Source organism: Mustela erminea, chromosome 8, assembly GCF_009829155.1.
Source record: "Mustela erminea isolate mMusErm1 chromosome 8, mMusErm1.Pri, whole genome shotgun sequence".
Lineage (NCBI taxonomy): Eukaryota > Metazoa > Chordata > Mammalia > Carnivora > Mustelidae > Mustela > Mustela erminea.
Genome location: NC_045621.1, coordinates 94,733,289 through 94,748,533, shown reverse-complemented (window position 1 = coordinate 94,748,533; position 15,245 = coordinate 94,733,289). Strand labels below are relative to the sequence as shown.

The following is a 15,245-nucleotide window of genomic DNA, read 5'->3' as shown; positions in this document are numbered from 1 at the left end:
TGATTATTCCTACAGCAATTAGTGGAAGATTTTTAAGGCTTAATTAGACAATAACAAACAGTAACATTCATTAGAATATATTAGAGTTACGAAGAAAATACAGTTTATATAAAAAGAAACTAAGAAGTAAGTTAGGTCTGCTTAATCTATCCTAAAGTGATTTTAAAGGTAGAAAAAATGTTTTAATAGTACCCAAATTGCTTTGTTAATAAAGACATGTACATCAGTGATACTTAAATGTAGACAGGTAGATGGAGAAATAAGTTAAATAATTTATTACAAATTGAGAGCCTCTCTCAGAATATAATAGAATATAATAGGAATTCTTTATGAATTCCTTTTTTGCCTGGCTTGCGATTTACTGAATTATATGTAAATAACTCCAGAAAATATTTCAAAAACGAGAATACATTTACAAACTTAAGAATAAAGCACAAAATAAAAACTCAACTTACTATCATATTATTTCAATATTCAATATTACTTCTTTAACGATAGAGACTTGAGCCACTTGCACATAATAAAAAGCCAAATAATAATGGTTAAAACAGATAGGATTGTTTTCTACCTCACCCACCACCACACCCCCTTCTTCAACCAGAAGTTTGTAGTTAGGTAAGTCCACGCTGGAGCAGCAGCCAAGTACCTGAGGACTCTACAGTCTTCTTGACCTTTCCTTCCAGGTAGGTCAAAAGATACCTGGCACAGTTCCAGGTTTGGCATCAATATTTGATGAGGGAGAAAAGAAGAGGATAAAAGTGTACTTGTCAAACAAGCTGACTCTATTTTAACAAGTTTTTCCAGAATCACCATCCAGTGACTTCTACTGGTGTCTCACTGGCACACAGTTTCACATAAGCACTCCCAATCAAAATAGAGTTTGGAAAAAAGTGTTTCAGCTGGCCACATATACCTCCATGCCCAGGGTTATATTTGTGAAGGAAAAGGTAACAAGGGATTTGGGAAAGCAACCACAGGCTCTGCCACAAATTCTAAGGTCAATTTTAAATAAGAGTGATTTGGAAACACTATAGCCTTTGTCACATTCAGATCAAGTCAGCTCTGGGGTTTTACTGAAATCTGTATCAAATAGGTGTATGGCCATGGCTATACTCAAGAAGAAAAGAAGTACTTCATTTCATATTGACTATCACAGTTACTGATAATTAAAGTTAAAGTCTGGAAGCTAGAAAAGTCAGTTCTCTTATTACTATGATGCTCTGCCTGCATGTACTCCTAAGTTTCAGGTAATACCTCAATTATTTCACTTTTCTCTATTCCAACTATTGTAAAAGCCTCTACTCATTCAGTGTTCCATAGTAACAAGTATTTAGCCTGAGTATGTGCAAGAGGAAAGATGCCTCACTCAATCCGAAATGTAAAACAGTACAATATTCACACAACTAAATAAAGCAGTTATCCAGAAACTTTTAGAGTACTATTTTTTGGATTATAATCCACATGAAAACTCAGCACTAAACAATTAAAAACAAGAATTCTGACTGCTTTAAAACAAGAGTTTGCAAATTACTGTCCATGGGCCAAATCTGGCCTACCAACTAATTTTGTAAATAAAGTTTTAGAGGAATACAGTTCAGCTTGTTCATTTACATATTATTAATGTCTACTTTTGTGTGACTAAGACAGAACTGAATAGTAGTAACAGGGATTGTATGGCATGGAAAGTCGAAAATATTTACTATCTGGCCCTTAATAGAAAAAATCTGCCAACCTCTGTCTTAGAATATATTCATGAACTACCTTTAATGACCTAGAGGAAGCTTCTGGTACAGTGCCAAAGTATTGTGAATTGGGCATGATAAATAAAACCTTTCTATTAACACTGTATGAAGAAACAAAATCTGGATTTATCAGAAGAATGAGAAAAGCCCATACAAACAGAAGTAATTTTATGGGACTAAGTTCAAAGAACTGTGCTTTTAATTTAATTTAACTGTGCTTTTAATTACAGAATTGTTATAAATTCAGAATTGAGGAAATACAAGATAATAGTTGAGAAAGAAATCAAATGACATAGACTGAAAGAGTTACAATGTCACAAGGACAGCCAATTAGAGAAAAAGTAGTCTCAAATTGTTAAAATTTTGTGCTTTACTTCCTTTGGCCAAATCCTGAAATCTTTCTCTTTCAAAAGCATGTTATCAGCATTCTTTACAAATAGCACTCAAAGTACAACTCATTTATAAGAACAGCAGAAAATATTAAGCAATATAACATTTCTTACAACATTCTGACATCATGATCTTGTGACTTAATGTGCCTGGGAAGAAATGTGCTGCCTAATCGTATATGCTTTTTTTTCAAGAATATACACTGAGCGTCTATAAAAAGCCAATCTAGGAATTGAGGTGACTACAGTTTATATGTCCTCATCCCCATTACTTCCTAGGTGTAACTTAGTAAGTGCTACTCTAAACTTTGAGTCTGTGGCCTTTGTTCCCACAGCCTTGCACATATTTTAAAAATCTGTAAATTTTAGTTGATGGCATATATAACACATCACCTATTGAATGTACCCTTAAGAACCTAATGCTATCTGAGGTTGTAGTTTTAAAACACTGTATTTCTTTCTTCCAGCTTTACTGAGGTATGACTGACAAGCAAAAATCAAATATATTTAAGGTATACAATGAGATGTTTTAATATATATATATATCACAATCAAGTTAATTAACATATCCAGCTCTTCACAGTTACCTTTTTTGTGCGTATGTGGTGAGAACACTTGAAATCTACTCTCTTAATTTTTCAAGTATATAAGGTATGATTATTAACTATAGTCACCATGCCATGTTTTAGGTCTTCAGAATTCTTTCATCTTACAACTGAAAGTTTGTACCCCCCCTTTTTTTTAAAGATTTTATTTATTTATTTGACAGACAGAGATTACAAGTAGGCAGAGAGGCAGGCAGAGAGGAGGAAGCAGGCTCCCTGCTGAGCAGAGAGCCCGAGGCGGGGCTCGATCCTAGGACACTGGGATCATGACCTGAGCCAAAGGCAGAGGCTTTAACCCACTGAGCCACCCAGGCGCCCCAAGTTTGTACCCTTTGACCAATATCTCTTTCCCTACACCCCAGTAACCACCATTCTACTCTACTACTTTGAATTTGACATTTTTTTAGATTTCCCATATAAGTGAGACTGAGCATTATTTCTCTTTTTATGTCTGGCTTATTTCACTCAGCATAACGTCCTCATTTAATCAGTGTTGTCGAAAATAACAGAACTACTTTTTTAAGGTTGAATAATATATTCCTGCGTGTGTGTGTCTGTATGTATATAAACCACCACAATTTTTTCTATCCAGTCCACTAACAACAGCTATCTTATGTTAGCTACTGTGAATAATGCTGCAATGAATATGGGAGTGCAAATATCTCTTCCAGATACTGATTCCATTTCCTTTGGATATATATCCAGAACTGTGATTGCTGGGTATTGTGGTAGTTTTATGTTTAATATTTTGAGGAACCTCCATACTATTTTCCATAATACCTGCACCAATTTACAGTGTTTTCAACAGTGCACAAAGCTTTCCATTTCTCCACATACTGACAAACACTTCTTAAATCTTTTAACTTTTTATAAACAAGTGTTGGAGAGTATGTAGAGAAAAGGGAACCCTCTTGTACTGTTGGTGGGAATGCAAGTTGGTGCAGCCACTTTGGAAAACAGTGTGGAGATTCCTAAGAAATTAAAAATAGAGCTACCCTATGCCCTACAATTGCTCTACTGGGTATTTACCCCGAAGATACAAATGTAGTGAAAAGAAGGCCCATATGTACCCCAATGTTCATAGCAGCAATGGCCACAGTCACGAGCTGTGGAAAGAACCAAGATGTCCTTCAACAGACGAATGGATAAAGAATATATGGTCCATATATACAATGGAACATTATGCCTCCATCAGAAAGGATGAATACTCAACTTTTGTATCAACATGTATGGGATTGGAGGAAATTATGCTGAGTGAAATAAGCAGAGAAAATCAATTATCATATGGTTTCACTTACTTGTGGAACATAAGGAATAACATGGAGAACATTAGGAGAAAGAAAGGAAAAGTGAATTGGGGGAAATCAGAGGGGCAGACAAATTATGAGAGACTGTGGACTCTGAAAAACAAACTGAGTGTTCTGGAAGAGGGGGTGAATGGATGACCATGGTGGTGGGTATTAAGGAGGGTACCTATTGCATGGAATACTGGGTGTGGTGCATAAACAATGAATCTTGGAACACTAAAAAAATAAAATTAAATTTAAAATAATAACAATAGCTCTCCTAGCAGGTATGAGGTGATATCTCATTGTAGTTTTGATTCATATGTATTTCCCTGAAAATGAGTAATATAGAGAACATTTTCATACACCTACTGGCTATTTGCATATCTTTTAAAAAAAAATGTCTATTCAAGTCCTCAGCCCATTTATCAGGTTATTTGTTTTTTGCTATTGAGTTGTAGGAGTTTCTTAAATATTTTAGATATAAATGCTTTAACAGATACACAGTATGCAAATATTTTCTCCCATTCCATAGGCTGCCTTTTCATTTTGTTTCCTTTGCTGTGCAGAAAATTTTTAGTTTCATATAGTCTCTCTCCATCTGCCTCTCCCCCCAACTCATGCGCTCTCTCACTCTCTCAAATAAAATAAATAAAATCTTAAAAAGAAAAAAAGAAAAGCATTCTATTTCATTCTTTTGCATGTGGATAACTACTATCCCCAATACCATTTACTGAAGAGATTATCTTTTCCTGATTGTGTATTCTTGGAGACTTTGTTGAAGATTAGTTGACAATATATACAGGACTTTATTTTTAGGCTCTCTATTCTGTTACATTGGTTTACTATGTCTGTTTTTATGTCTGTTTTGATAACAATAGCTTTGTTATATAATTAAAAATAAAGACGTGTGATGATGCCAGTTTTGTTCTTTCTCAAGATTGCTTTGGCTACTCAAGGTCTTCTATGGTTCCATTTGAATTTTAGGATAGTTTTGCCTATTTCTGTGAAAAATGCCATTGGATTTTTGACAGACTGCATTAAATCTGCAGATTGCTTGGGTAGTATGGACATTTTAACAATATTAATTTTTCTAATCCATGAATACAGGATATATTTTCATTTATTTGTATCTTCTTCAATTTCTTTCATCAATGCATTATAGTTCTGTGTACTGATCTTTCACATTCTTAAATTTATTCTTAAGTATCTTACTCTTTTTGACACTATTATAAATGGGATTGTTTCCTTAGTTTCTCTTTCTGATAGTTCACTGTATAGAATTGCAACTGATTTTTGTATATTGATTTTGTATCATACAACCTAACTGACTTTTTTTAGTTTTAATAGTTTTGCTGTGGAATCTTTAGGGGTTTTTTTGTTTTGTTTTGTTTAAGATTTTATTTATTTGGGGCGCCTGGGTGGCTCAGTGGGTTAAGCCTCTGCCTTCAGCTCAGGTCATGATCTCAGGGTCCTGGGATCAAACCCCACATCAGGCTCTCTGCCCAGCATGGAGCCTGCTTACTCCTCTCTCTCTGCCTGACTGTATGCCTACTTGCGATTTCTCTCTGTCAAATAAATAAATAAAATCTTTTAAAAAATATATTTATTTATTTATTTGAAGGAAAGCATGAGAGAGGGAGAGAGAGAGCATGAACAGGGGGAGGGGTAGAGGTAGAGGGAAAGGGAGAAGCAGACTCCCTGCTGAGCAGGGAGCCTGATGTGGGACTCAATTCCAGGACCCTGGGATCATGACTTGAGCCAAAGGCAAACACTTAACTGACTGAGCTACCACGGCACCCTAGGGTTTTTATATGTAAAATAGAGACCATTTTACTTTTTCCTTTTGAATTTCAATGCCTTTTATCTTTTTTTTTTTTCCCCCCTAATTGCTCTGGCTGGGAAATCCAGTACTATGCTGAATAGAAGAGGCAAGAGTAAATGCCTCTTTTAAATGTAGTAAACTACATTTCTGACCTATATGCATGTAAATGCTGTAAATTCAGAGATCTCTAAAGAGCTGGAGAAAAATGTGGTTCTAGCGGTTACTTCTAGAAAGGGAAATTGAGGGACTGGGGGACTTAGAGAGCAGGTGAAAGGAAAAGGAAAACTTTTCACTGTAAAATCTTTCATGCCTTGTTAGTATTATTCCTTATACATATATTAAGATTAAAGAGCATAAATGGATTATTTTTTAAAACCCTTATCTTACCTAGACACAAGTAAGATATCTTTATCAAACCTAGGCATAGATCCCTCTCAAATCATGTCATCAACAAAGACGTCTCCTTTGGAAATGGAACCACCAACCAATGCAACAGTGACAACTAAAGATTAAATATATAGGCCTAATGCAGCCATGGTTCATGGTTCCAAGAAGCATCTGAAGCATGCAGCAGCTCCAAAGCACTGGATGGGATAAACTGACCAGTGTGTTTGCCTCTCATCCATTCGCTGGTCCCCTTAGGATGACAGAATGTCTCCCTCTCATCATTTTCCTAAGGAACAGACTTAAGTATGCTCTAATGGGAGATGAGGTAAAGAATATCTGTATGCAGCATTTTATTAAGACTGAAGGCAAGATCCAAACTGATATAACCTACCCTGCTGGCTTTATGGCTGTCATCAGCATTGACAAGACTGAGAAGAAGTTCTATTTCTGATCTATGGCACCAAGGGTCACTTTGCTCTTCACTGGATTACACCTGAATAGGCCAAGTATAATTTGTGCAAAGTGAGAAAGATCTTTGTGGGGACAAAAGGAATCCCTCATCTGGTAACCCATGATGCTTGCACCATCCACTATCCTGATCCCCTTATCAAGGTGAATGACACCATTCAGACTGATTTGGAGACTGGAAAAATGACTGATTTTATCAAGCTTGATAGTGGTAATCTGTGTATGGTAACTGGAGGTACTAACTTGGGAAGAATTGGTGTGACAACCCATAGACAGAAACACCTTGGTTCTTTTGATGTTCCTGTGAAAGATGCCAATAGCAACAGCTATGCCACCACCTCCCCAACATTTTTGTTATTGGAAAAGGCAACAAACCATTGGTTTCTATTCTCTATGGAAAGGGTATCTGCCTCACCATTGCTAAAGAGAAAGATAAGAGACTTGCAGCCAATCAGAGCACTGGGTAAAATGGTCCCTAGATGATCTGATTGGAAGTCTTTATACTTAACTAAGGATAATACTTCATGAAAATAAATAAATAAATAAATAAATATTCAATTAGCATGCCCAATGCATTAGCTGGCTTTCAGCACTTTAGGGAAAATACTTTAATTGGTTCATTAGATCCATGGGAGCCAGCTATTTTACATTAAAAAAAAAAATCAAGGAGAAATGATCACTAAAGGAAGCGACAAACTCAGAATTTTCTTTTTGAAAGGAAGAGAAAGTAAAAGAACGCAATAAAATGTGTACCACAGAACTTGATACCCTTAACAGTGGAAAACAAGAATTAGAAACCAAGAGATGAAATTAAGAATGAGCACATAAGGGGCGCCTGGGTGGCTCAGTGGGTTAAGCCGCTGCCTTCGGCTCAGGTCATGATCTCAGGGTCCTGGGATCGAGTCCCGCATCGGGCTCTCTGCTCAGCAGGGAGCCTGCTTCCTCCTCTCTCTCTCTCTCTCTGTCTGCCTCTCTGCCTACTTGTGATCTCTCTCTGTCAAATAAATAAATAAAATCTTTAAAAAAAAAAAAAAGAAGAAGCACATAAAATGGTCATGACGCTTAATGGTGCCACTCTCAAAAGATACCAACAGTATACATGTGGAAGAAACAGAGAAACAGCTACTTCTTTTTTTTTAAATTTAAATTAATTTTTGTGTGTGTGTTCTAAAATTCATTGTTTATGCACCACACCCAGTGTTCCATGCAATACATGTCCTCCTTAATACCCACCATCAGGCTCACCCAACCCCCAACCCCCACTCCTCCAAACCCTCAGAAACAGCTACTTCTGCTCAGAGGAAAACAATGACTCTAAGTCTGTAAGTCTTCTCCTGTATATTTGTGATGGGGGATGGGGGCAGGAGGAGGTAGGAAAAAGATTGAATGGTAGCTTCAGCTTCACTCTTATTCTAGGTCTTCAAAGCAGCAGAGTATTATATTGAAGGTATAACCACCAGCACATTGCAGGAGTGCAACAGGGGACAGGCATGGGAAGTCTACTATATTCCACATATGTAATCAAAGTTACTAATGAAAACATTGATATACAGCATAAAAACAACCCCTCAGATTAGAATTAGGTTTTGGGGGGCACCTGCATGGCTCACTCAGTTAAGCGTCCAACTCTTAATTTTGGCTCAGGTCATGATCTCAGGGTTGTGAGATCTAGCCCTGCGTCAAGCTCTGCGCTGGGCATGGAGCCTGCTTGGGATTCTGTTCCTTCCCCACCCTTTGCCCCTTCCCCCACCTCTCTCCCTCTCTTAAAAAAAAAAAACCAAAACTAGATTTTTGGCTAAGGAAATGGAAGAAGGGTTTCTGATTAAAGAGAAGTTTTAAGAAGATACATAGTATGTTCAAATGCTATCTTTAACTAGAAATCTTATTTCTTCATCACAGTGAATCCATCTTATTGTTATAATAAATGAACTTTCTTTAAAAATATAAACCCATAGGACAGAAGGAGAAAACAGCAAGCAAATACCAGAAGATGAAACCAGATGAACAACTGAAAAGCACTTTAGGAGACCTAAGTGAAACCCTACCTCAGCAGAAAATAAAGTTGAAATGCAACTTGAGTGGCACTGAGTAACCCCCAAAGAGCTCAGAAAGTGGCAGAATAAGGTACTTTTCCAAGTTGGGTAAAAATAGGAAAGAAAACAATATGATTAATTAAAAGCTTATGAAACAGTTAAACTCCCAGATTCTCTACTTGATACAATGCCCTCCCACACCCTATCAAATGTGAGTTTATCCTCTGAAGAGAGTAAAACAGAGTTTATCACTAGACAAAGAAAGGTCACTAGACATTTAAGCACAGCTAATAATATTAAAGATAGATAATATTTAAAACATACTGAAAGAAAGCAAGTTGAAGGAAATCGTGACTATTTAAAGAGAAAATAACTCAAGAAAAATTGTCATTAATATTCTCAGAAAGGAGATATCACCCATAAAGTAAGAACAGAATGTAATACAAAATACTCAGAGAACAAAAAATAGCGCTTGAAAATTAAAAAACAAAACCAGAGATCAAAAGCTTAACAGAATAGAAAGATACAGTTGAGGAGAATTCTCACAAAGAAGCACAAAAAGATAATGAGATGAAAACAGGAAAAAAGAGAAAAGAACATTAGAGGACCAACTCAAAACATACAATATCTGAATAATGTGTAAAGAATAAAAAGAGAAAACAAGGAGGATATCAACTATACTGATATTAACAATTTTTAAAGTTCTCCAACTAAAGGAAGTTGAGTTTTCCTACTGAAATAGCCCAAGCAGTGTCTAGGACATAATATGAAAATAACCTAATAAGCATGTCTAAAACTGGAAAATAAAAAGGGTACAAACAATTAATTGTTCAGAAAGATTTATTTCTGGATTAAGAGAACCATAGCTTCCTAATGAAATTAAAGTCACAGGAGCTATGCTTTCTTTGCTACGTTGAATTTAAGTAACCTGCTTTAAGGATACTAACAAATAATTATTCCATAGAGAGTTCAATTCATTTCCAACTAATATTTACTGAACTCCTAAATCGTGGTAAGCTCTTTTGATTAAAAAAAAAAAGTCCTAAATTTAAAAGTTCTTGAGCCTATGGAAGCTTAGTACAAATTAAATTGTGTAAACATTTATTTATACTAATAGGTAAAAGACTGTCATATAAAATAGGAGGTAATCTTACTCTAAAGAACATTCTAGAATAATAGAACCAACAGGATCATAGGACCAAAGGGAAAAAAGTATAGATGGAAAAATTTCAATTCAATACTAGTTTTTCCATGGTAAGAATAAACCAATTTTAAGTCTAATTATAGAACTACAATAATCAAAGCAATGTGGTATTTGTCCAAAGTTGGTATATGAATCAAAAGAACAGAACAGAGTTGAGAAATACACCCACACATACATGGTCAATTGATTATCAGCAAACATACCAGGGTAATTTGATGGAGAAAGGACAGACTTCTCTACAAATGGTACTAGAGTAACTGGGCATGGAAAACAGAACAAAACAAAGCCTCAAATCTACCTCACACCATACATAAAACTACAAATTCAAGTTGAAATGTATTATAGAAGTAGATGTAAGAGATAAAAATACAAATTTGTGGGGACATCTAGGTGGCTCAGTCAGTTAAGTGTCCAACTCTAGGTTTCAGCTCAGGTAATGATCTTGGAGTCATGAAATCAAGCCCTGTGTCAGACTCTGTGCTTAGTGTAGAGACTGCTTGAGATTCTCTCTCCCTCTCCTTTTGCCTCTCCCCCTGCACATGCTCTCCCTAAATAAATAAAATATTTTTAAAAATATATAAATCTGTGGAAGAAAACAAAAAAATCTGTGATATTGATTTACTCTTTTTCTTAGATAAGACACAAAAAGCACAAACTACTGAAAAGCTGAGAAATTGGACTTCATCAAAATTAACATCTGCTTTTCAAAAGACACTGCTAAAATAAGTCACAGCCTAGGAGAACAAGTATGTACTAGCCCCCAAAAGACTTGTATTCAGAATATATAAACAACACTTAAATTCAATAAGAAGATAATGCAATTTATTAAAATGGACAAGAGATCTGAATAGATATTTCACCAAAAAGATGTACAGATGGCCAAGAGTCACACAAAAAATGTGCTCAACATCATTAGTCATCTGAGAACTGAAAATTAAAACCACAATAAGATACCATTACACAACTAGTAGAATGACTAAAATTATAAAGATTTAGAAGGCCAAATCTTGGCAAGGATGCAGGGTGACTAGAACCCTCATATATTTGCTGGGGCAAATAAAAAATATACACTCATTTTAAAAAACAGCACAGTAGTCTCTTATAAAGTTAAGAATAAATTTGCCATATGTCATAAAAATCCAACCCACCCCTGAGTATTTACACAAGAGAAATAAAAACATGCCCACACAAAGACCTGCATGTGAATAATTATAGTAGCTTTACTCATAGAAATGAAAAATTGTAAACAATCCAAAGTGTCCATCAAATGGCTAGATAAATTTTGGTACACCCATACAATAGATTACTACTCAGTAATAAGAAGGAATTATACATTCAACAAACAGATCAATCTCAGAAGTATTATGTTAATAAAAGTAGCCAGGCACAAAATGCTACAAATTGTATGACTCCATTTATATGACAGTTTAGAATAAACAAAATTATAGGGACACAAATCAGTTGTTGTGAAAAGTTAGATTTATAAGAGGTGACTGTTCACAAAAGGGTACAAGGGAGCTCCCTAAAATAAAGGAAGCCTTCTCTATCTTGACTTTGGTGGCGGTTACAAAATTGTGTAAACTTATCCAAACACACTGAACTGCACATTTAAAAGGGTAAGTTCTACTATAAGTAAATTATACTTGAATAAACTGTCCTTAAAACATTACTTTTTTTTAAAGATTTTATTTATTTATTTGACAGACAGAGATCACAAGTAGGCAGAGAGGCAGGCAGAGAGAGAGGAAGGGAAGCAGGCCCCCCACCGAGCAGAGAGCCAGATGCGGGGCTCGATCCCAGGACCCTGGGATCATGACCTGAGCTGAAGGCAGAGGCCTTAACCCACTGAGCCACCCAGGTGCCCCATCCTTAAAACATTTTTAATAAACCATTATGATACTAGAAATAAAGATGTCGATATGATTCCAACTACTGAGATTATAATCTTCGAAAAGACAATATTCAACTAATTTTAAAGATCAGAGAGTCTTCTTAAGAGTTAAAAAAATAACAAGAGATTATCAGAATAAGAAAAATGAAGCTGGGCGCCTGGGTGGCTTGTCCCCATTCTCACCAGCCTGCCCTGGCTGGCACCCCTCCAAAGAACTTCTGCGTCAGTAAACCTAGCAGGCAATATAAGTGGGGACCACCAAACCCCAAAACAACAATGTTCAAAGTGACTACCACCCTGCCACACCCACAGGCAGCCCTGGCCAAGACTTGTGCACCCTCGAAAGCAACTCCTTGGGGGAGGGGAATGGGGCCACACCCATCAGCATATTAACAGCAGCTGCAGCAAGGCATCTCAGCCAGCTGTACAGCAAGTCACGGTAGCCAGCCCCACCTGTCAATGCAATGACAGCATTCAGCAGCCACTCTGGAGTGCTTGGTTCTGGCGACCAGGGGGATCGAGCTCCTAGGGCACATGGGGCACTCCTACTTGAGGCTATGGTAGCTGAGCTAATATATACTAACAAACACAGAGAGACAAAAAAGAAAAGACAGAGCAACATGTTGCAAATGAAAGAATAAAACAAAACCTCAGAAAATAACTAAACAAAATGGAGCCAAGCAATCTACCTCATCAAGAATTCAAAGTAATGATCATGAAGATGTTCAGTAGACTTGAAAGAAGAGGGATTGAATTCACCAAGGACTTCAACAAAAAGACCAGAAATATAAAAAAGATCCAATTTGAGCTGAAGAGCTCGATAACTGAAATGAAAAATACACTAGAGGGACTCAACAGGAGAATAGATGATATAGAACAGATTAGCAATCTGGAACACAGGTTAGTGGAGGTCATCCAAGCTGAACAGCAAGAAGAAAAAAATATATTAAAAAATAATAAGGAGGGGTGCCTGGGTGGCTCAGTGGGTTAAAGCCTCTGCCTTCGGCTCAGGTCATAATCCCGAGGTCCTGGGATCAAGCCCCGAATTGGGCTCTCTGCTCAGTGGAGAGCCTGCTTCCCTCTCTCTCTCTCTCTCTCTGCCTGCCTCTCTGTCTACTTGTGATCTCTGTCTGTCAAATAAATAAAATAATAATAAGGATTGGATAATGGACCATAGAAACAACATCAAGTATACTAACATTCATATTATAGGGCTCCCAGAAGGAGAAGAGAGAGAAAGACACAAAAAACTTACTTGAAAAAATATTGTTAATCTAAAGAAGGAAATACACAATCAGGTAGCTTCAGGAAGTATGGACAGTCCCAAACAAGATGAACTCAAAGAGATCACCACCAAGACAACTAATAATTAAAATGTGAAAAAATTAAAATAGAGAGTCATAAGAGCAGCAAGAGAAAAGCAACAAGTTATGCACGAATGAACTCCTCCTCACCATAAGGCTATCACCAGATTTTCAGAGAAACTTGGCAAGCTACAACTCACAACCAAGAATAATTTACCTGGTAAAGTTATCATTCAGAAGTAAAGGACAGATAAAGAGTTTTCCAGAAAAAGAAAAGTGAAAGGAGTTTATCAACCTAACTCAGCCTTAATATAAATGTTAAAGGGACTTCTTTAAGCAGAAAAGAAAAAGCCACAACTACGTGTACCTGAGTGGCTCAGTGGGTTAAGTGTCCAATTCTTGATTTCGGCTCATGTAGTAAGATCGAGCTCCAGGGCGCCTGGGTGGCTCAGTGGGTTAAGCCGCTGCCTTCAGCTCAGGTCCTGATCTCAGGGTCCTGGGATTGAGTCCCACATCGGGCTCTCTGCTCGGCGGGGAGCCTGCTTCCCTTCCTCTCTCTCTGCCTGCCTCTCTGTCTACTTGTGATCTCTCTCTGTCAAATAAATAAATAAAAATCTTTAAAAAAAAAAAAAAAGATTGAGCTCCAAGTTCAGGGCTGTGCCCACTGGGGAGTCTTCTCGAGATTCTCTCTTTCCCTCTCCTTCTGCCCACCTCTCCCTACACTCACATGTACACTCTCACTCTCTCTCAAATAAATAAATACTCTTAAAAAAAAAAGAAAAAAGTCACAACCAGAAGAAAATTACAAAAAAAATAACTTCAATGGTAAAGGAAACATATACTAAAGGTAATTGATCAATTATTTATAAAGCTAGTATGAACGTAAATAGACAAAAGTAGTCATTTTAATTACATCTATACTAATTGCTTTACCTACAACAATTAATTAGGAGATACACAAAATAAAAGATGTAAATTATGACATCAAATATATATAGTGAGGGAGGGGGAAATAAAAATGTAGTACTTTCAGAATGCGTTTAAACTAGCATCCATGAACTTAAAACAGATAGCTATGTGTTTATAAGATGTTATTATACATGAACATCAAAGTAATCACAAATCAAAAATCTACGACACACACACACACACACACAAGTACTCCAAGCATAGCACTAAAGAAAGTCATCAAATCACAAAAGAAGAGTACAAGAGAAAAAGAAACAGAGAACTAGAAAAAGAACCAGGAAGCAATAAACAAAATAGCAGTAAGTACATATCTATCAGTAATTACTTAAAATGTAAATGGACTAAATGATCTAACCAGAAGACAAAGAGTGAACAAACGGATTTAAGAAAAACAAAAGGACCCATCTCTATATGCTCCTACGAGAGGCTCACTTTAGACCTAAACACAGATAAAGACTCTAAGTGAAAGGAACAAAAATGATATTCCATGAATGGCAACAAAAGAAAACCTGGGGTAGCTATATATATATATATATGAGACAAAATAGACTTTAAAACAAAGACTATAAGAGACAAAGACGGGCATTTCATAATGATAAAGGAATAACCCAATGAGAAGATGTAACAATTGTAAAATCTATGACCCCAACATAAAAGCACCTAAATATATAATGCACATATTAATAGACATAAAGGGAGAAACTGACAACAATATAGTAGTATTAAAAAACTTAAACCCCTTACATCAAAGGACAGATCATCCAGACAGAAAATAAAGGCAATAACAGATTTGAATGTCACATTAGACCAGATGAATTTAACAGATTTATACAGAACATCCAATCCAAAACAGCAGAATACACATTCTTTTCAAGGGAGCATGTAGCATTCTCCAGGACAGATCACATGTTGGGCAACAAGACAAGTCTCAATAAATTTAAGATGATGGAATCATATTAAGCATCTTTTCTGACCACAATGGTATGAAAATAGAAATCAGTTACCAGAAGAAAACAAAACAGAGCAAAACAAAAAGATAGAAACACAAAGAAGCTAAACAACATGCTACTAAACAGACAATGAGTCAACAATGAAATCGAAGAGGAAATCAAATGATAACTGGAGACAAATGAAAATAGAAA

At 36.3% G+C, this 15,245-nt stretch overlaps 1 protein-coding gene and 1 pseudogene across 3 annotated transcripts in view; one reads left to right on the top strand and one right to left on the bottom strand.

Moving 5' to 3' along the window:
* Positions 1-15,245, bottom strand: part of ZRANB3 (zinc finger RANBP2-type containing 3) — a 332,973-nt gene that overhangs the window by 209,809 nt on the left and 107,919 nt on the right. The gene's annotated exons all lie outside the window — the stretch shown is intronic.
* LOC116596896 lies at positions 6,382-7,169 on the top strand (annotated as a pseudogene).